This window comes from Panthera onca, chromosome B1 (assembly GCF_046562875.1).
Source record: "Panthera onca isolate mPanOnc1 chromosome B1, mPanOnc1 haplotype 2, whole genome shotgun sequence".
Classification (NCBI taxonomy): Eukaryota; Metazoa; Chordata; class Mammalia; order Carnivora; family Felidae; genus Panthera; species Panthera onca.
In genome coordinates, this window is record NC_138342.1 from 44,085,746 (window position 1) to 44,107,814 (window position 22,069).

Here is a 22,069-nt window from a genome sequence, read left to right on the forward strand (position 1 = left end):
TTTTTTTAATGCATTTATGGAGCTTTGTCCCAGTCTAAAACCTAGTATTTATCAACAATATTTTGGCCTTTCTTAAAACAGAACTATTAGACCATAGACTGGTATAACTCTAATTCCCAGAAGCCTTCTGAACTTAACATTTCCTGCTGCTGTGTTTCTGGTCTTCAGTATGTCAGCAAAATACTCCATGGTCTGTAGATTATCTGTAAACCAACTGACAAGTATCCACTGCAGACCATGTGCAGACGTTTCTTAGCCCCTATCGCTGCCCTCAGATGATGTTGTGAAAAGTAAAAGTTCATCAGATGCTGGCCGGGTTCATGATAGACCCGCACTGTGAATTCCTAAGGCTGAAAGGCCGTTTGCAATTCATCACTCCTCCAGCTTATCAGCCAAGGAGTGACTTTCCTCCATTTAAATAGCAGCCAGCTTCCCTCCTATGGCTCCATCCCGGTTGCCAAGGTTCTCTAAATGCTAATCAGGAGATAGAGAACACCCTGTGATCTTGTAAAGTGCTCACCCGGCAATTTGGTAAAAACAGAGTGTAAACATCAAGCTTGGATACCTGCATTTGTTGGTCGAGGATCAATGCAGAAATGACAACCACAGAGGCTGTGCCTGCCACCACAGAGGGAAATGGAATATTCAGATGTTTTTCTAGAAATTTCAGATGCATTTAAAATAATAATAATAATAATAATAAAGCCAGTTCACTTATATCATTGGTTATTTGTGGCAAAAAAAAAAAATAGGGGGGATGGAAATTATAAAGCTCCTAGATCTAATGCTAATATATAGAGGCATAACCTGATTCTATGAAAAATATTTGAGGTGGGAATATATAAACATTTCCAAACAATATGAATGATGACATCTGGGTGCTTAGTTAGCAAATAAGAGAATCAACAATGTTATGTTTAACAGTCTTTTTTAGAAAGTTGCTGTGGTTTCATGGACAGAAAAGTCAACTTGGAATTGAAAGGTTTGTTTGATTCAGCAACTGTTTATAGAGGGCCTTCACGGCTTCACCACAAATACAATGAGTGAACATCATAAAGTCATACCTCCTCCCTACAGTTTATTTTGTAAAGTCTTCTGTGAAAGGGTCCGAGTCCTGTGGGTTTTTTAAGGCTCCCAGTCATCAGTAGTACTTACAAGAAATATACTAGATAATCAACCAACAGATTACTTTGCTTGAAAGCTAGTACAGAATTCCGTGTGATGACTTTTAAAGAATCACCTGCTAATTTTAGATATACACAGAGTGTCACAAAACCTCAGAGCTGGAAGCATGCTCAAGAGGTCACAAAATGAAGTAAAATTTGGCAACTCTCCATATATAAGTAAATCAACCTAGACAGAACAATTCATGCTCAGTGTTAATCAAGTAGGGGATCATAAGTGACCTAAACTGTGCAGAAATCAACAAGGGATGGTTCCCAGAAGGAAACAACAAAGATAAGATGTTGAGCCAGGATTACAAAATCAAAATTAACCTCAAAACCATCGGAGAAATATAGCCTCTTGAGATGCTGGTAATTTCAATTCAGCGTAACTTCTTTTGAATTTTTATTCATTAATGTCAAGCCTGGCTTTAATATTAATTGCGAAGGGTCAAGTTCAGACCCAAAAAGCATAGGCACGCAAGTAGATACAACCTGACGTGTTTATCTTTTCAGCGCACACTTTCTGCTGCAGGCGTGTGCCAGATGTAGCAGCAGCTGTAGGAAGTTGTTTATCTACCCTCTTGACCTTTGTGAAGTGTTAGGAGATGGTAAAAATCATGTTTTTAAATTATAGGCGTCTCCTTTCAAACTAACATCTTCTTAGTATCAGTCAAAACATATCAATAAAGGCCTGAGAAGGTCAAGAAGATATTGTGTCCCAATGATATCTGTAAAAACATACTTCTATAGTTATTTATGATGCCACAAGGGTTCGCTGATTATTTCCAAATTCACTTCATCCATTCAGCATTCAGTAAATATTTACTGCAGTCCTACCGTGGGAAGGGCACAATTAAAAAGTGCAAGTCAGTGGAATCCTAATACCTGAAACATGTGTGTCTTACCTAAATGTTTGCACATGTCAGTTGTGTTTTGTAAATGTATCCTTTAAATTTTTCAAGATCTATTGATAGTCCCAGGATGAAAGATAGTTCAAAATCTTTAGGCATACTTATTAAGAAACATTATGGAGGGTGGGGAGGGCAGACAAATATAAAAATTTCAGAGGCAAATGCCACATCCTTCTTGCAGAGAAGAGACCTTGGACCAAGCTTGGACAGGGCCACACAGCTTCTGTCCTGATGGGTCATCACTCAGGTCTGTAGGGATTACACTAAATGCAAGTGGGATTGATCTATCAATCCCTCATGAGAAATTATCACTCACGAGAAATAATAACAATGTCATTAGCTAAGTTTCCAAAACAACCCAGTTCCTGCTTGAAAGTCAATCCCTCAGAAGCATGCTAAGATTTACTTTTGTTATGACACTTGGATGAAGTCACAAAGGTTCATTTGGTCTTTCTCTGTCAACGTCAATGTCCTCTAGGGACACCAGTGTGGTGATATCAAAAAACAAAGAGAAACAAGTCAGGGCCTCCAAAGAGAAGGACACGACAATAATAACAAGAGACACAAACTCAGGTTAGTTTCTCATTTGGGTCCTGGAAAACTTAGAAAATACTAGGTTTCTTTCCCCAAAGGTCAGCTTGCAACCAAAATCAGAATGTATTCTCATTTGAATTCTCTTTGAATCACGTTTATCAGTTTACTCAAATTCTCCTAACCTGATAAAATATTTGTCAACTTGGACATTCACATCCAGCTATATTTAGACACATTTATTATGTGTACATAATTCAATTATACAGGCATAGATGGATTCGAACTCTAAGTAAAAGAATTGACACAAGATTTTGTTTCTCTTTGAGATGTGTGCTCATACATTGTGGGCACACCAGTGTGTGTAAATGCCTGCACATATGTGTTTGCTGGGAATACAGGGACTAACAGATGTGGCCCTTGCCTTCAAGGAGCTCTTAATCTAGTAGTTGTGCCTAGAGCCATTGGCTTGGCAAGATTTCCTGTGGCAATCTTTGTTTATATGTTAAAAGGCCATTTATTCACTGTGCAGTGACACAATAAAAGATTTTGAATTGTCAGCTTCCACAACTGGCTCTCTTTCTTTCCCTGCAGTATGTAACCTGAAATTAGCCTTTAAATCCTCTGAGCCTCCACTTTTCACTATCACATCAACTTGCCTTAGAGAGATGACGTAAATCATTCAAAACAACAATCTCCGGGCATTCTGTTGCAACAACAACCTGTTCCACTGATTTTCCAGTCGTGCAAATTGCATATACTCAGGCTGAAGGAATGACTGTGGCAAGACTGAGAGAAATATGAAAATAATTCTGAAAATATTTTCAGATGCCAAAGAACGAGACAATCATTCAATCATTCAATAAATATGACCTAGATATCTATTTGGTGCTAGCTGTTGTGACAGAAAATTACTTCCAAATGTCCTCTTCACTCACTTTAGAGCCATAGTGAATCATGATGACCAAGTCTTGGCCATGGTCATAGAAAAATAGCCCAAATCCCTTTCCTAAGGCATTTTTGCTAGGATTCCCGTGAGAGTGTGTTGATGGGGGAAAAGTTGAGTGCTACTGAAGGCAAAAATATGTGCGTTATTGGAAAGGTATATGGACTATTCGTATGGTGTGGCATACATAAATATAGAGGAACTTTAGGGAAGAAAAAGCGGTGAATGGTCCCTATTCCTCCAAAAGCATAGCCAACAACAACAACAAAAATAAACTAGATTACATTAAAATTAAAAACATCTGTGCAAAAGGACACAATCAACAGAGTGAAAAGCCAAGTCATAGAATAGAAGGAAATATTTGTAAATCATATATCTGATACGAGGATAATATCCAGGATATACAAAGAAATCATACAACTCAATAACAACAACAATAACAAAAACAACTTAAAAGATGGGCATAAGACTTGAGTAGACATTTTTTCAAAGAGCACATACAAATGGCCAATAAGTACGTGAAAAGATGCTCAGCATCACTAATCATTAGGGCAATGCAAGTCAAAAGGACAAAGAACTACTATTTTATACCCATTAGCATGGCTACTATCAAATAAACGGAAAATAACAAACGTTGGCAAGGATATGGAGAAATGGGAACTTTTGTGCACGATTGGTAGGAATGTAAAGTAGAATATCCACTATTGAAAACCATATGGTAGTTTCTCAAAAAAAAATTAAAAATAGAACTGCCATATGATCCAGGAATTCACTTCTGGGTGTATATTCAAGAGAATTGAGAGCCAGGCTCAGAGGGATATATAGATGATATAGATGATATAGATATAGATATAGATATAGATATAGATATAGATATAGATATAGATATAGATATATAGATATAGATATCTATGATTATAGCAGCTCTATTCACAATAGCCAAAAGGTGGAAGAAACCCAAATGTCCATTGATAGATGGATGGATAAACAAAATGTGATAATACATAGAATGGAATACTATTTAGCCTTACAAAGGAAAGAAATTTTGATACATGCTATAACATGGACGACGCTTGAGGACATTGTGCCAAGTGAAATAATCCAGTCACCAAAGACCAATCGTATATGATTCCATGTATATGAAGTACCCAGGGTAGTCATACCTGTAGAGACAGTGGAAGAATGGTTTCCAGGAGCTAGGGAGAGAAGCAGATTGGGAGTTGCTGTTTAATGGGTGTAAAGTTTCAGTTTTGTAAAATGAAGAGTTCTCGAGGTCTCTTTTCACAAGAAGGTGAATATATTTAACACTATTGAACTGGACACTTAAAAATGGCTAAGATAGTAAGGTGTTTTTTTTTTAATGTTCATTTATTTTTGAGACAGAGACAAAGCATGAGTGGGGGAGGGACAAAGGGAGAGTGAGAGGGAGAGAGAGACACACAGAATCCAAAGCAGGCTCTAGGCTCCGAGCTGTCAGCACAGAGCCCGATGCAGGGCTTGAACTCACAGACCATGAGATCATGACCTGAACCAAAGTCAGATGTGTAACTGACTGAGCCACCAAGGTGCCCCAATAGTAAGTTTTATATTACATCTATTTTACCACAATTAAAAATAATAAGAATACATAAATGGTCCCACAGCATTTTAGAAAGTTGATTTCTTTAAGCAAATACTGTTCTCAAGGTTTCTTAAAATCTACAATATTTCAACCAGAGTCAGACAGAGGCCATCAGTCCAAAGGAATATAGACTGCAAAATTCAAGAAAGGGTTAGCAAGCCTTTCTTCTCATAACTGATAGTAGTAAGAACAACACACAACATAAGGGATGACTTTAAGATTTGGGGAACAACAATTGGTAATTGCATTAATCAAAGTTCCTCAGTGAAACAGAAGCAATAGGATATATGTAGAGACAGATTTCTTTTAAGGAATTGGCTCCCATAATTGCAGGGGCCGGCATGTCTAAAATCTATAGGGCAAGCTGCAGACTGGAAATTCAAGCAGGATTTCATGTTGCAGTCTTGAGTCCAAACGCTAGAAACCCAGGCAGGATATCTATTTTGCACTCTGAAGGCAGAATTCTTTCCCATTCAGGGACCTCAGTCTATGCTGTTAAGGCCTTCAACTGTTTAGATGAGGCCCACCCACGTTGTGGAAGGTAATCCGCTTTATTCAAAGTCTACTGGTATGACATGTTAATCTCATCAAAAATAACTTTGAAGCAACATCTAGATTGGTATTTCATTTAAAAATTGATACTTTAGCCTAGCTAAACTGTCATATGAAATTAGCCATCAGTACTGGTACAGATTTTCTTTTAAACCATTTGTATTTGGGGGCACCTGGGTGGCTCAGTCAGTTAAGCGTCCGACTTCGGCTCAGGTCATGATCTCGCCGTCCGTGAGTTCGAGCCCCTCATCGGGCTCTGTGCTGCCAGCTCAGAGCCTGCAGCCTGTTTCAGATTCTGTGTCTCCCTCTCTCTCTGACCCTCCCCCATTCATGCTCTGTCTCTCTCTGTCTCAAAAATAAATAAACGTTAAAAAAAATTAAGTCATTTGTATTTGTATAATTGAATTTCTAATTCCAAGTAGTCATCTCGGAAAGCTATACACTTATTCTACTGATGTTTTCTTTGTTCTCTTTAGGCAAGTGTCTTTTTGTACTAGTCATAGAACCAATCTCAAACAAACAAAAAAATTTAATATCCTGGATTATAGCCAAAATGCTATTATTTGCTCAATTCATTTAAAAACAAAAACAAAAACAAAAAACTTTGTTCCAAAGATTTGGGGGCTATTTTTAAAAATCAAATTCACTTTCAAAGTTAAAAATTTACCACCTTTGATAATGGCACAAAAATAGACACATAGATCAATGGAACAGAATAGATAGCCCAGAAATAAACCCACAATTATATAATCAATTAATCTATGACAAAAGAGGCAAGAATATACAATGGAAAAAAGTCTCTTCAACAAATGGTGTTGGGGAAACTGGACAGCTACATGAAAAAGAATGAAACTGGACCACTTACAACCATACACAAAAATGAACTCAAAATGGATTAAAGACCTAAATGTGAGACCTGAAACCATAAAAATCCTAGAAGAGAGCACAGGCAATAATTTCTCTGACATGGGCCATAGAAATATCTTTCTAGATATGTCTTCTAAGGCAAGGGAAACAAAAGCAAAATAAACTATTGGGCCTTTGTCAAAATAAAAAGCTTCTGTACAGCAAAGGAAACAAGCAACAGAACAAAAAGACAATCTACTGAGTGGGAGAAGATATTTGCAAATGACATATCCAATAAGGGGTTAATAGCCAAAATACATAAAGAACTTATACAGCTGAACACCAAAAAAATAAATAATCCAATTAAAAAATGAGCAGAAGACATGAACAGACCTTTCTCCAGAGAAGACATACAGATGGCCAACAGACACACAAAAATATGCTCAACATCATTAACATCAAGGAATAGCAATTCAAAATCACAATGAGATATCACCTCACACCTGTCAGATTGGCTAAAATCAAAAACACAGGAAACGACAGGTATTGGTGAGAATGTGGAGAAAAGGAATCCTTGTGCACTGTTGGTAGGAATGCAAACTGGTACAGCCACTGTAGAAAACAGTATGGAGTTTCCTCAAAAAAAAATTAAAAACTGAATTGCCATATGATCCACTAATTCCACTACTGGGTATTTACCCAAAGAATACAGAAACACTAACTGGAAAAAGATACATGCACCCCTATGTTTATTGCAGCTTTATTTATAATAACCAAAATATGAAAGCAGCCCAAATGTCCATCAATAGATGAATGGGCAAAGAAAATGTGGTGTATATATAGAATGGAATATTAGGCATAAAAAGAAGAAGAATGAGATCTTGCCATTTGCAACAACATAGATAGATCTAGAGTTTATTGCTAAGTGAAATAAGTCAGTTGTACTAAGACAAATACCACATAATTTCACTCATATATGGGATTTAAGGAACAAATAAAAAAGAAAAAAAGAGACAAACAAGAAAACGGACTGGTGGTTACCAGAGGGAAAGTTGATGGCGGGGAGGGGAGGAATAGGTGAAATAGGTGAAGGGGATTAAAAGTACACTGAGTCATGTATAAAGATGTTGAGTCACTATGTTATACATCTGAAACTATAAACACTGTATGCTAATTATGTGGAAAATAAATATGTACATGCATACATATATACAAACATACACACACAAAGAAAATCAAACACTAAAAAAAAAAATGTGCCGCCTTTGGGAATCTTTAAAAGCATGTATCACCAAAACTATTGCACAGGTGGTATTTCAAAACATTCAAATCATTCTTTTACTTGCCATTTTCAGTTTAAATTCTTAGTATTTCTTTCTTCTTCTTAAAGCAATACATATCATTGCAGAAAACAGGAAGTACAGATAAGCCAACTGCAAAGCAAAATAAGATAACAATAAAACTACTTATAGTAGTTTAATACTTATAGTAGATTAATGCATTCAAATATCAACATTATTGGATTTAGTGTAACACTCCCAAAAGTAAAAATCTTCCAAAAGTTGTCTTGTGTCTTCTGCATGAATACACTACAATCCTTAATAGTTAAACTTTTGAGGGGCGCATGGGTGGCTCAGTTGGTTAAGCATCCGATTTCAGCTCAGGTCATGATCTCATGGTTCATGAGTTCGAGCCCCGCGTCGGGCTCTATATTGACAGCTCAGAGCCTGGAGCCTGCTTCAGAATCTGTGTCTCCCTCTCTCTGCCCCTTCCCCGCTTGTACCCTGTCTCTCTTTCTCAAAAATAAATAAACATTAAAAAAATTAATAAACTTTTGAGCTAAGTTGTAACTATGAAGGTGTAGTATTGGGAATTGTAATGTGAAGGAATATTATAATGACAAATATAAAGGATCCCAATCACATTGTCCAGGATAGGGAAAAGATATCTACAGGAATCTGATTAAATAAATTATATGATTAATTTAAACTAGTTAGAATACTGTGTAGCTGTCTATAATGTTACAAGCAGGGACAGGAAATAAACAGACAATTTTCAAGCAGTGAAACTCCCAAAATTTGTATGCAACATTTTGTGTGCATGTTCACTTTTCTAAGGCAAGAAATCATAACTTGGAAACATGTTACAATCCATCTATGGCCATACCACCCTGACCATGCCCAATCTCATCTGATATTATATTATTATAATTATAATCCAAAAATAGTTAGGAAACCATGTAGCAGAAGAATATTTAATGCAAGGGGAAAATGTTCAAGTTATATTGCTCGGTAAAAAGACAAGATATAGAAGTACGTATGGTAAGGTGTATTTAAAATATTTTTATGTATGCTTAGTAAATAATGATGAAAAAATAGGCACCAAAATATCAGCAGGAATAACATCTGAGTAGTGGCATTATAAGTAGTTTTATTGTCGTTATCTTATTTTGCTTTGCTGTTGGCTTATCTGTACTTTCTGTTTTCTACAAAGATATGTATTACTTTAAGAAGAAGAAAGAAATACTAAAAATTTAAGTTGAAAATGGCAAGTAAAAGAATGATTTGCCTGTCCATTGACTGACGAATGGATAAAGAAGATGTGGTATATAGGGGTGCCTGGGAGGCTCAGTTGGTTGAGCGTCTGACTTCGGCTCAGATCATGATCTCACGGTTCGTGAGTTCAAGCCCCATGTCAGGCTCTGTGCTGACAGTTCGGAGCCTGGAGCCTGTTTCAAATTCTGGCTCTCTCTCTCTCTCTTTCAAAAATAAATAAACATTAAAGAAAATTTTTTTAAAGATGTGATATATATACAATGGAATATTATTCAGCCATCAAAAAGAATGAAATCTTGCCATTTGCAACAACATGGATGGAACTAGAGGGTATTATGCTAAGCAAAATAAGTCAATCAAAGAAAGACAAATACCATATGATTTCACTCATATGGGGAATTTAAGAAACAAAACAGATGACCATAGGGGAAGGCAAGGAAAAATAAAAGAAGATAAAAACAGAGAGGGAAGCAAACCATAAGAGACTCTTAACTACAGAGAACAAACTGAGGATTGCTGGAGGGGAGGTGAGAGGGAGGATGGGCTAAATGGGTGATGGGTATTAAAGAGGGCACTGGTTGTGATGAGCACTGGGTGTTATATGTGAGTGATGAATCACTAAATTCTACTCCTACTAAACCAATACTACACTGTATTTTAACTAACTCGAATTTATTTTTTTATATTTTTTTAATGTTTATTTATGTTTGAGAGACAGAGTGTGCAGGAGGGGCAGAGAGAGAGAGAGAGACAGAGACACAGAATCCCAAGCAGGCTCCAGGCTCTGAGCTGTCAGCACAGAGCCTGATACAGGGTTGGAACCCACGAACCATGAGATCATGATCTGAGCCAAAGTCAGATGCTTAACCGACTGAGCCATCAGGTGCCCCTTAACTAACTTGAATTTAAATAAAAACTTGGAGAAAAGAAAAAAAAACCAATTATCTGTGTGTCTGTGTGTTATCAACACAATTCAGACTACGCGAGTTCTGGTTCTAGTCAACTAGTCTCTGTTTGATATTAATAGTATCTGTAATAGCAATGCAATTATCAGGACAATAATGATAAGCACTTTATAACAACCTATGCAGATGGTCCCTCTATTAATTAATTGGGCCTTGTGCGTGTCTCATTATAAGTCAGTTAGCTGGAATTTTGGTTTAGAAATAAGCTTAGTGTGAAATTAGTTGACATGAATCAATCTCTCTTGGTCAGTTTATCCATGACTGGGAAGAAAATCAAATTTCTGAACTTGCAAAATTAAAAAACCCATATGATTGTATCTTGATTATCTTATTATGATCCTTTGAGTTTGGCAAAGATACAAGCTAACTACATAAGATAATGGCAGTCTCTTCCCCACAAAAAGTAGATTCATGGATAGATTATCTCCATTTTTATTTTTTTCTAATTTTTTTAATGTTTATTTATTCTTAGAGAGAGAGAGAGAGAGAGAGAGCATGAGCAGGAGAAGGGCAGAGAGAGAGGGAGGCACAGAATCCCAAGCAGGCTCCAGGCTCTGAGCTGTCAGCACAGAGCCTGACGCAGGGCTCAAACTCACGGACCATGAGATCATGACCTGAGCCAAAGTCGGTCACTCAACCGACTGAGCCACCCAGGCACCCCAGATTATCTCCACTTTTAAAGTGTTTATCTTTTTGTAATGTTTTCTTGAAATGTTGGTATTATCACTTACTGCTAGAAAATACCAGCAACTGACAAAATAAATGATAAAATAGTAAACAAATATTAATAAACAACAATTAGTTCAATAGCTCATTGTTATCTTTTCATAAACAATAGTGTTTTAGATTCTCATAATCTGGGGGCCTCCAGGAACTAGGACCTCCAGGAAGCAGAATTAGACATGTAATCGATTTACTGGGGGGAATGTTTATGTGGACAAAAGGGGAGAGGCAGCAGAAGCAGGCCAAGAGAAATGCCAGACCATGTTTCTGGTCTGACACCCATGACAGGAGAGAAGGAAGGAAGAAGGAATTGGTCGCAAGGACTTCAGACTGAAGTGACTGACTTCTGTGAAAGTCTCAGCCAGACTCATAGGGAAGCTCAGAGTGAAGATCGCCCATTGACAAGTTCCACATTGAAACAGAAAAGCCCCAACTGGGGTCGTCTGGGTGGCTCAATAGGTTAAGCATCCGACTTCGGCTCAGGTCATGATCTCACAGTTTGTGAGTTCCAGCCCTGCATCCTGCTCTGTGCTGACAGCTCAAAGCCTGGAGCCTGCTTCCGATTCTGTGTCTCCCTCTCTTTCTGCCCTTCCACTGCTCACGCTCTCTCTCTCTTTCTCTCAAATATAAGTAAACATTAAAAAAGAAATGGCCCACCAGGGTGGCTCAGTCAGTTGAGCACCTAACTTTGGCTCAGGTCATGCTCTCACGGTTCGTGAGTTCCAGCCCTGCCTTGGGCTCAGTGCTGACAGCTCAGAGCCTGGAGCCTGCTTCAGATTATGTGTCTCCCTCTCTCTGCCTCTCCCCTGCTCAGGCTCTGTCTCTCAAAAATAAACATTAAAAAAAAAAAAAAAGGAGACAAAAAAAAGAAAAAAAGAAATGGCCCAGCTCTCCTACCTTTGTCATTCCCAGTCACTGGCCAAGAGCAGTCTGGGGAGGACTTGACCTTGGCATGAGTGGCAAATGTGCAACAGCTGACAGCTCACTGCTCTCCTCAGAGTAGTTTCTGTCTTGAAGGGAGATCTGAGTGGCATACTTGGATCGTTGCCACAGGTTAATTTTTTATTTCTTACACATAGATTCATCTTTTGCTACTAAGATTGTTCTTATTTCCTATGTTGGAATTAAATATGCCATTCTTTCCCCATGTTCCAAAAAGAGCATGGTGTTCCTACCGGGCGCCTGGGTGGCTCAATCGGTTAAGCGTCTGACTCTTGATTTCGACTCAGGTCACGATCTCACGGATTGTGAGCTGGAGCCCGGCATCAGTCTCTGCACTGACAGTAAGGAGCCTGCTTAGGATTCTCTGTCTCCCTTTCTCTCTCTGCCCTTCCCCCACTCACCCACTAACTCTCTCAAAATAAATCATAAATAAACATTTTTTTTAAACGAGCATAGTGTTCCTAATCTACGAAGACTATGATTTCCAGGTGTTCCCACTTTAACAATTTTGAGGCCCATTTCTGCTTTGGAGTCAGAAGATTTGGACACCTTCATCACTTTCTACCTTCATTATCTTGAACAAGATACCTGACCTTGCTGAACCTCAATTTCCTTATCTGTAAAGTGGGAATATCCATGCCTTACCCCAGAGGATTGTCTTGAAGATGAAATACAGTAATGTATGTGAAAGTCCCTGGCATACAGAAAGTGTTTGATAACAGGTATGATTGCATATAGCTTGTCAACATTATCTTACTTTACCTGGACAAGTTATCTAATTCATAGCCTCAGTTTTCTCATCTATCACATAGAATAATATTACTCCCTATGGCACTAGGTTATTGAAACAATTAGATGAAATAATGGAAACAGAGCATTTATCCCAGGACCTGACCCACAATAAGTCCTCAATAAATGTTACTGATTAGAATTATTTGCTATAAGCACATTAGTTCATTTTAATTTTGAAGTTTGGAGAAATTAGATGTATTATATATTATGTGGCAATCTTAGTCTCATAGGAACCACTAATATCTCAATTGTTATTATTCTCAGATTGACGTCTCCCTTGAAGTAAGTGCACAAAAACACCACTACTTACCAAAGATGACCCAGTAATGTATGATAATAATTAAACTAAGAAAACAAGCAGCTTTACTTTATTAATCATCCATTTTCAAATTTGCTCTTCTGATAGACATGCTTGGATTTGCCCACATGTGCTGGTCATTGATTATTATTATCACCATTAGAAATAATAACTATGAGGGGTGCCTGGGTGGCTCAGTTGGTTAAGCATCCAACTTCAGCTCCGGTCATGATCTCGTGGTTTATGAGTCTGAGCCCCAGGTCAGGCTCTGTGCTGACAGCTCAGAGCCTGGAACCTGCTTCAGATTCTGTGTCTCCCCTTTTCTCTGCCCCTTCCTGGTTGAGGGTGCTCTCTCTCTCTCTCTCTCAAAAATAAACAATCATTAAAAGAAAAGGAAAATAAATAATAACTATGATATAATTTGTATCTAAAAGCCTCAGTTTCTTCTAGGTCTTTTTGCTTAGTTTCAAAGTTTCAGCTAGACATTTAAAATGTAAATTAGATTCTTTGTTCCTTCTATTCATCCACGAATTTTGCCCCCTGACTAGTTTATCACTTGAAACTTCATAGAGTTAGGGACAGAGAAATGTTGGGGGGAGCAAGGGGGACTAAAAATGGTTTAAAATAAGGAAAAACTATAGAAATGTATATATCCTATAATCCCTTGAAAGTAAGATGGGAATAAAACCGGAGATGGCTAGGGTGCCTGAGTGCCTCAGTCTTTTGGGTGTTGGAATTTGGCTCAGGTCATGATCTCATGGTTCATGGGTTCAAGCCCCTTCTCGGCCTCTGTGCTGACAGCTCAGAGCCTGGAGCCTGCTTCAGATTCTGTGTCTCCCTCTCTCTCTGCCCCTGCCTCACTTGTGCTCTGTCTCTCTGCCTCTCAAAAATAAATAAACATTAAAAACAAAAAAACAGGAGATGGCATTGGAAGTTTCCAAAGCCAGAACTCCAAACACTCACTTGGACCACTGAATATTAGAAAATGAAAGATGGTCATAGATAAGCCAAACTTTATTTCCCTACATTTACAGATTGATAGTTTCAGATTTCACAAGGCTAGTATACCAGACTAGGCTAGTCTCTAGACTCAGGATAGGAAGCCTTTCTTTTAAATTTGAAAAGAAAGAAAGAGAAAGAAAGAAAGAAAGAAAGAAAGAAAGAAAGAAAGAAAGAAAGAGAGAAAGAAAAGAAAGAAAAAGAAAGAGAAAAAATTTCATTGAGTTTAAACTCTTGGTTAAAATTGTCACTCAAACATGCTTGTTCCTAATAAGGAAATCAATTTGATTAAGACCACAAGCTCTTTTCTCCTAGAGCCAAAAAGCAGTCACCCCTCAGTGAGTAATGATTTTTCCATTCTAATCAATAGAGCTTGCATACAGTAACTGACTCAAACATAAGTCTCTTATTAAATTAGTTATTGATTCAAAAATCTATGACTCAAAATCTGGATTTTTATTCAAAATGTATAATTTTGAATTTTCAAAGATTTTTATTCAAAATGTATTTTTCAAGATTTTTATTCAAAATGTATAATTTTTCCACCACCACAGATTACCAAGAATTCAAAACTATTGGTCACCTTTGACAAAGATGCAACAGAACTATATCATTGCCAAGCACAGATAATTTTTCATGAACTGAGAGTCAGGACTCAGATTTCAGTCCAGGCCACAGTCAATGAAATTCAGTTTACCTGGTCCTCTGTCACAGATATGAAGGCACCTCACTAGATAGAAAGAGTGGGCTTTGTCTCCCAACAGTGGAAAGGAAAAAAAGAGAAGCAGCTAGAACTGCAGAGGTTAGGGGCGCCTGGGTGGCTCAGTCGGTTGTGCGTCCGACTTCAGCTCAGGTCATGATCTCACGGTCCGTGGGTTCGAGCCCCGCGTCGGGCTCTGTGCAGACAGCTCAGAGCCTGGAGCCTGCTTCCGATTCTGTGTCTCCCTCTCTCTCTGCCCCTCCCCCGTTCATGCTCTGTCTCTCTCTGTCTCAAAAATAAATAAACGTTAAAAAAATTTTTTTTTAAAAGAACTGCAGAGGTTGGCACAATTTTAAAAACACGAACAGACAGGGGTGGCTGAGTGATTCCACCAGTTAAGCATCCGACTCTTGATTTCAGCTCGGGTCACAATCTCATGGTTCTTGGGATCGGGCCCCAAGTGGGGCTCTGTGCTCCACAGCATGAAGCCTGCTTGGGATTCTCTCTCTCCGTCTCTCTCTGCCCCTCCCCTGCTCGTGCATGTGCAGGTGTTCTCTTTCTCTCTCCCCCCGCCTCAGAATAAATACATAAACATTAAAAACACACACAGACACACACACAAAAAACTCCTGATAGAGGTAAACTTGAGGAGCAGGGGAAGCCACAGATGGTTTGAGCAATTGGCAAATGTGTATCATTTCTTCATTCCATTATCAGGCATTTATTGCGTGCCTACTGTGTGCCAAGCTCACTGCAGGCTGAACAGGCTTAACCATACTACAATTTCAGGCAGCCCAAGAAACCATCACACAAGCAACCAGTGTCGACCAATTACAAGTCTGATTCCTAATAACATCCCCCCCACTATGAAAAAGGGATTCTTTTTGCTATTAAGTGACTCGGAAAATAGGTCCTCCCCCCCACTACTGACCAGTATCTCAGGTAATAAAATTTACTTCAAGATTTCTATGGTTTAGATTTTTTTCAGGTACAAATTAAAGACCTAAACCAGATATTTTTGTATTAAGTTAAAAAAAAAACAGATAAATTAAATTAAATATATCAATATTTCTCCTTATCTACCTCACTTCTACATGCAGATTCTTAGTTTGCATAAAATTCCCAACATAAATCACTTGACCCTCTCTTCTAAAATATGTCTTGACTAAAAAGAAAGTGCAAATATAGTGAGAGGTGGGTTAGGGATACATAACACTGCTCAGAGGGCCAAGGTTTTTTGTTTTTTTTTTTTAACATTTATTTATTTTTGAGAGACAGAGGGAGACAGAGCATGAGCAGGGGAAGGGGAGAGAGAAAGGGAGACACAGAATCCGAAGCAGGCACCAGGCTCAGAGCCCCACACAGGGCTCGAACCCATGAACCGCGAGATCATGACTTGAGCCGAAATCAGACACTTAACCAACTGAGCCACCCAGGTGCCCCAAAGAGCTAAAGTTTTAATGCAATTTTGTTATTAAAGCTTGGAATCTAAAATATGGGTATGGGGGCACCTGGGTGGCTCAGTCAGTTAAGAATCAGACACTTGATTTCAGCTCAGGTCGTGATTTCATGGTTCATGAGTTCCAGCCCCTCATTGGCCTCTGTCTTCCCAGTGCAGAGCCTACTGGTATTCTCTCTCTCCTTCTCTGCCTGCCCCCTCCATGCTCACCCCCTCTCTCTCTATCAAAATAAATAAACTTTAAAAAAATTAAATAAATAAAATATGGGCATGGAAGGAGATAGGATTCATGGCAGTCATGTTGTACCCCAGGTCCCTGTTCACCCTCCCCCGCATTAACATAATCACAGGAGTGGTAAAGCCATAGAAAAATGTTTGCTCTTCTGAAAAGCTGCCTTCATCCTGGCACTTCAACAAACCCCAGTATATGTTTGGTTCCCTTTTATAAAAACAGCATAATGCTTTCAACCACAAATCATTAAGAGACCACAGAGGACAACTTAAGTGTCAATTTCCATTTTCTTCTCAATGACCCTCATTTCTGTCATCTTTATTAAGACATCAAATGCCTGCTCAGGTCCCTCTGCCCTTCAAGTAAGAAAAGCAATTCCCCAGAGGAGACCGAAGGAAAAGCAAAAACTGATAGGGTATTTGAAAAAGAGGTTAAAATGGGTGAATTGAAGGTTCATATCCCCTCAACCCAACTCAGAAAATCAGGTCCCAATTCACATCAGCTTAGAAAATGTGCCCGTCAGTGAAAATCTGGGGCAGAACAGAACAAGGCAGCTTTGCCACAGAGTTTGCATGACTTAGCTTCCAGGCAGTTTGGTAGGTTAGGGCCAACAGAAAAGAAACCAAAACAAAAATAAATAAATATGTTAATGAATGATTGTGTTTTAGGAGGAACTTTGTTCAATTCCATAAAACCACGCATTTCAATAATTATTATTATAGGGGCTCAGGCGGTTAAGCATTCGACTTCGGCTCAGGTCATGATCTCACAGTCCATGAGTTTGAGCCCCGCATCGGGCTCTGTGCTGCCAGCTCAGAGCCTGGAGCCTGCTTCAGATTCTGTGTCTCCTTCTCTCTCTGCCCCCTCCCCACCCACACTCTGTCTCTGTCTCTGTCTCTCTCTTTCAACAATAAATAAACATTAAAAAATTATCATCATAACCAATTTTTTAGTGCTAGAAAATATCAGGCACCATATCGAGCCCTTTACAAACATCATATTTAATTCTCACAAAAGCCCTATGAAAAATGTACTATTATTATCCCCATTTTCCAGATGTGCACATCAAGATACAGAGAAGTGAAGGCACTCGAACAAGGTCAAGAAGCTAGCAAGTTCCAGATTTTAACTCCAAAGTCCCACTGGTCAACAATAGCCTAGCAATCTGGGCTCTTCCCAGAGGAATTGTTCCAGTTATCTCTTGGGGTGTAATGAGCCACCCCAAAACATAGTCACATAACTCTAATTTGCTCTTCTCTCTCAGTGAACTCAGCGAGGCAGTTCTTGCTCAGGTTCACGCGGTGACAGTCATATGATGGCTAGGCCAAAAGTTATCTAAGAACAGGAATGGGCTGGGTTGGATGTCCAAGATGGCAACTGGCATGGCTGCCCAGTGATGCTGGCTGCCAGGTGCGAGCCCAGGTGGGGATGTCAACTAGAGTGCCAACACATGGCCATCCATGTGACATGGGTTTCTCATGGCACAGTCCTGGTTTCCAAGAGGGTGTTCGAAGAAGGGAGTGTCCTTTGAGCAAGAATTCCAAGAGAACCAAGCAAAGGTTATAAGGTTTATGACCTAGTCTCAAAAGTCCTGTCATATCATCTCCACCAAATTCTATTGGTCAATAATAGTGAATCCCAGCCACAGACAGGTTCAAGGGGAACAGACTATAAAAAGCATGAATTCCAAGAGATACTGAGTTGATCTCTGGAGACTCATATTTGACTCATCTGTGACTCACAGTCATATTTGTAAAGTGAAAATCTTTATGTTCCCCTCTGAGAAGAAGCCAGAGAAGGGAGTTTGACCCCACAAGGCTCTGGGAATGGAGAAATTCTTACAAAGATGTCAAGCTAAGTACATTACTAAGAGGCACATCTGAAAACAATGACAGCAAAAACAAATGGCAGTTATAGACATAAATTTAAACTGAATCCTCCTATGTGATCTGTGCCAAAATGGCCACTTATTGCACACAAATAATGAATTCCTTAGCATCTTCCTCAACTCACTGCCCTAAACATAGCCTTCTGAAGGCCTCATATATTTTGCGGAATACATGTGATTATTTCTTCTTCTTCTTCTTCTTCTTCTTCTTCTTCTTCTTCTTCTTCTTCTTCTTCTTTTACTGATCCTTCCTTTATATATCTTACTGATTAGAGGCATTAGGCATAAGCAGAAAGAGGGTATTGGGCTCTGGATTCAAACAGGCCTGAATTCAAATTCGGACTCTATTAGTACTCTGAGTTCTTAGGGAAAACTTGAATTTTTCTGACATTCTGTTTCCTCATCCGAATAACAGGAATAATAATATCGGCATCTACAGCTGAGTATAGGTATGTCTCTGTATGTTGCTGATATACCTAGTCATTATATATTCAATATTCAAGTTGAATGCATACACATAATTCATTTTCCTCTAAAGTCCTAATGCCTAGTAGGAAAAAAAAAACAAAACAAATCACAGTCATGTCTCATTTTATAAAGGACACCAAGAAAGAATTAAAGAAATTGGCAAGAATTTCGGCCGATCATCAGCCTCAAAGCTCTGGTCCCTAGGAACCGTCCCTGGTCCACTTTGCTCTGGAGTGGGGCCTCTGCCCAGCCAGGTCCTGTATCTAGGAATATATGATCCTAAAAATTCTAAATCTAGACAGGAAGACTGTGTGAGGCAGGAATAGAAAGGAGACAAAAGGCATAGACAAAGATGGTTTTCATCGCTAAGTACCTGCCTCAAAGTAGATATACTAATTCTTGTTGAGTGGGTAAGGCACATAATTGGGTGGGTAGGCAAATGGGTGGATAGACAGATAGATGGATGGGTTTTAGTTGCAAATCTTTCCCTCATTCCGGTATTAGGAGAGGGACTCTCACTTCCACCTTAAGAAGTTGCCAGCCATTCTATACTCCTTAAACAGAGATCAAACAAAAGACCATGTCTCCCTTCCTTGCAAATGTTCTACCTACCTCAGTTTGTTCTCTCAGTGCGTATTTTCCCCTTTCCTCCTTCACCTACCATAGAATATTTAAAGAGAGAGAGCAACAACTAAGGCAGATGACTACACGCTGTTAGCTTAGGAGGGGAGCGCTCCTCTTTCCTCTTTGTTTAATTTTGAAAACGTGGTCTTACCCTTCAGTTTCTACAGCTAGTGTCAGGAGTAGTGTCCAAATTCTGGAAATTTTCCCCCAGCATGGTGCTCCTATGTCAGAGGAGGTTGACTAGGACTTTTCCTGTTTCCCTGGAAAAGGGACTAGGGTTCCTGGCTGAGTACAAAGAGGGCCTAAAGACGCCACACTTTCAAGGGAACCACAACAAAGGGCTTTCTGAAAATCAACAGAACCAGCCCTACTACGATCACCACCACCTCAACCACACCCCTCCAACCTTTTTTCAATGTAATCTAACAAGGAAAGAGAGAGGATAGAAAGTTGGAATTAAGCGCTACTAATCTCATGGGTCCTTGGTAAGAGATATTTCTGTACAAGACTGAAATGATATGGTTCCTTATCCTCACAAGGCCAAGAGATAGACAGGGTTGCAGAAGAATAACTTTTAGAGAGACTAAGTGTATCTGAAAAAGAGGAAACTGGCATCTCCCTCTTGGATGGATGGCCACCGAATTATACAATCTGAAGTCCCATACTGGGGTTGCTATCCAAGTGGAATGTAGTAAAAGATCTTCTGGGGGAGCTTAGCATGCTTCTCCTAGAGTTTGGGGGCATCCATGAATGTAGAGCGTGGTGCCTGCCGCTTGTCTGAAGATTTATGAAAACAGACTCCTTGCTGGTTAGCACTGGGAAAAAGATGGAAACAACATCTATCAGAGGATTCACAAGAGAGCTCCCGTAGGTCCCATGGTTACTATCTGGGAGATGGAGTTAGAGGAACATGGACTCAGAGAGAGAAGCAGACTTTGGGGGCTGCCCAAGGAGCTGTCAGGAAAAAGGAAGTGAACCTTCCTTTTTCTCTGAGACTACCCCTTCCCCCAGGGAACGTGTTGGAGGCATGGGTCACAGGTGGGGACAAAGGAAGACACACCTACCCTCTTGAAGATGGTCCTCAACAATAGAGAAGTCCAGAGGAAGATGGACAATATCCACCAGGAATTCCAATCACATTGTCTATACAGACACTACCACACCAGCAACAGAAAGATCCAGATGAAACCAGACCCAACCAAAGGACAAGGAGGGATTCCCTCTTACCATTGACTCAGGCCCATAAATCTAATGAGATCTTGCTCCTCCATCCTTCTCCCTGGCCCCAACCTAGGCTGGTTGAGCAGAATGCCTCCCCCCTCAACCCTAGGAGCTGTTTAGAGAAGAGGGAGGAAGGCTGGTTCTCATAAGGATGAACATGCTATGGGGATTTATATTGGGAACCTGGGGAGAGAAATGTTAAATATTCAGAAATGTGCAGAACGTTTCCACCCTCAGAATTGTCCCACCCAAAATGACAACAGCAATCCCTATGGGAAACATACTGGCGGACCCAGGAGAGGGAGGAGGTGTGTATCTCAGGATAAACTATTTCTCCTCCCCACCCCCACCTCTTGCCTATCACCTCCCTCTCTATTCCAAGGTGCCAGGTTCGATGAAAAGTGAAGAGGCAGGTTACACACACCTGCCCCCGATCTCCCAGGACTCAGGTCAAACCTGTGGTTTCAAAGAGAAAGGAGATTAGATTTAAATTGAATCTGAGATTTACACTTTAAACAAAATGCACTGAAATTTTTATAACTGAAAGAGAGCAGAAGGTTATGGAACCCACGAAAAATGTCAAAGAGTAGGAAGTGGAAATTCAGTTGAACGCTATAGAAATCAATAATTGGAAGGTCACCTGGGTGGCTCAGTCAGTTAAGTGTCCGACCCTTGATTTCGGCTCAGGTCAGGATCTCACTGTAGCCATGAGTCACACGCAGAGAGTCAGGACGCTGAGGCTTTTCTTTCCAGGCAGCAGTTTTATTCATGCCACCATGGGCTCAGTGGGCTAAGACCCCAAAAGGCTGAGCCCTGACCGCAGGGGAGGGGTGGGGGGAAGTTGCCTTTTGCACAATCTTTGCTTCTTTGTCTCCCATATATGTAAAATACAGTCTGAATGGGTGGTCTATGTCACAGAGTGGTGAAGAAAGTCACACATGCCCACATAGCCAGATTGCCTTCCCTTGTCTTGAGGTTTTCACCACATTCCTTAGAAAGGAGCTCTACCACATCATGGTTGTGGGATCGAGCCCCACATTGGGCTCCGCACTGGGCACGGAGACTGCTTAAGATTGTCTCTCTCCACCCCTTGCCCACTCGCGCACTCTCTGTCTCATTCTCTCTCGCTCTCTCTCGCTGTCTCTAAGAGAGAAAGAAAGAAAGAAAGAAAGAAAGAAAGAAAGAAAGAAAGAAAGAAAGAGAAAGGAAGGAAGAAAAGAAAGAAAGAAAGAAAGAAAGAAAGAAAGAAAGAAAGAAAGAAAGAAAAGAATTGGAGAAAATACAAACATTTCATGCTTATGCCCCACTTAGTTAAAACTCCTCAGTTACCTCCTCCATAAAGGGGAGTGGGGTCATGGTTTTCAAACACTCCAAGGAAGGAAGGTCACAGAGAATGTTTCTGTCTGCCTCACTGACCACTGCAGATAAGCAGCTGTTGTTCACCCCACTTGGAAACACTGCATCCTGTTTCCGCCAAGGGCCCTGGGTGGAGACCACAGGCCGCCATCTAGGGTTGTGGCAGTTGGATGGGAGCTCATTGGAAGCCTAATAGGGGTGCTGGCCATGGGCACAGACGCTGCACTCCTGTTAAAGGGTGGCTGTGAGTAATGAAATGGGTTTTCCTCTCCCC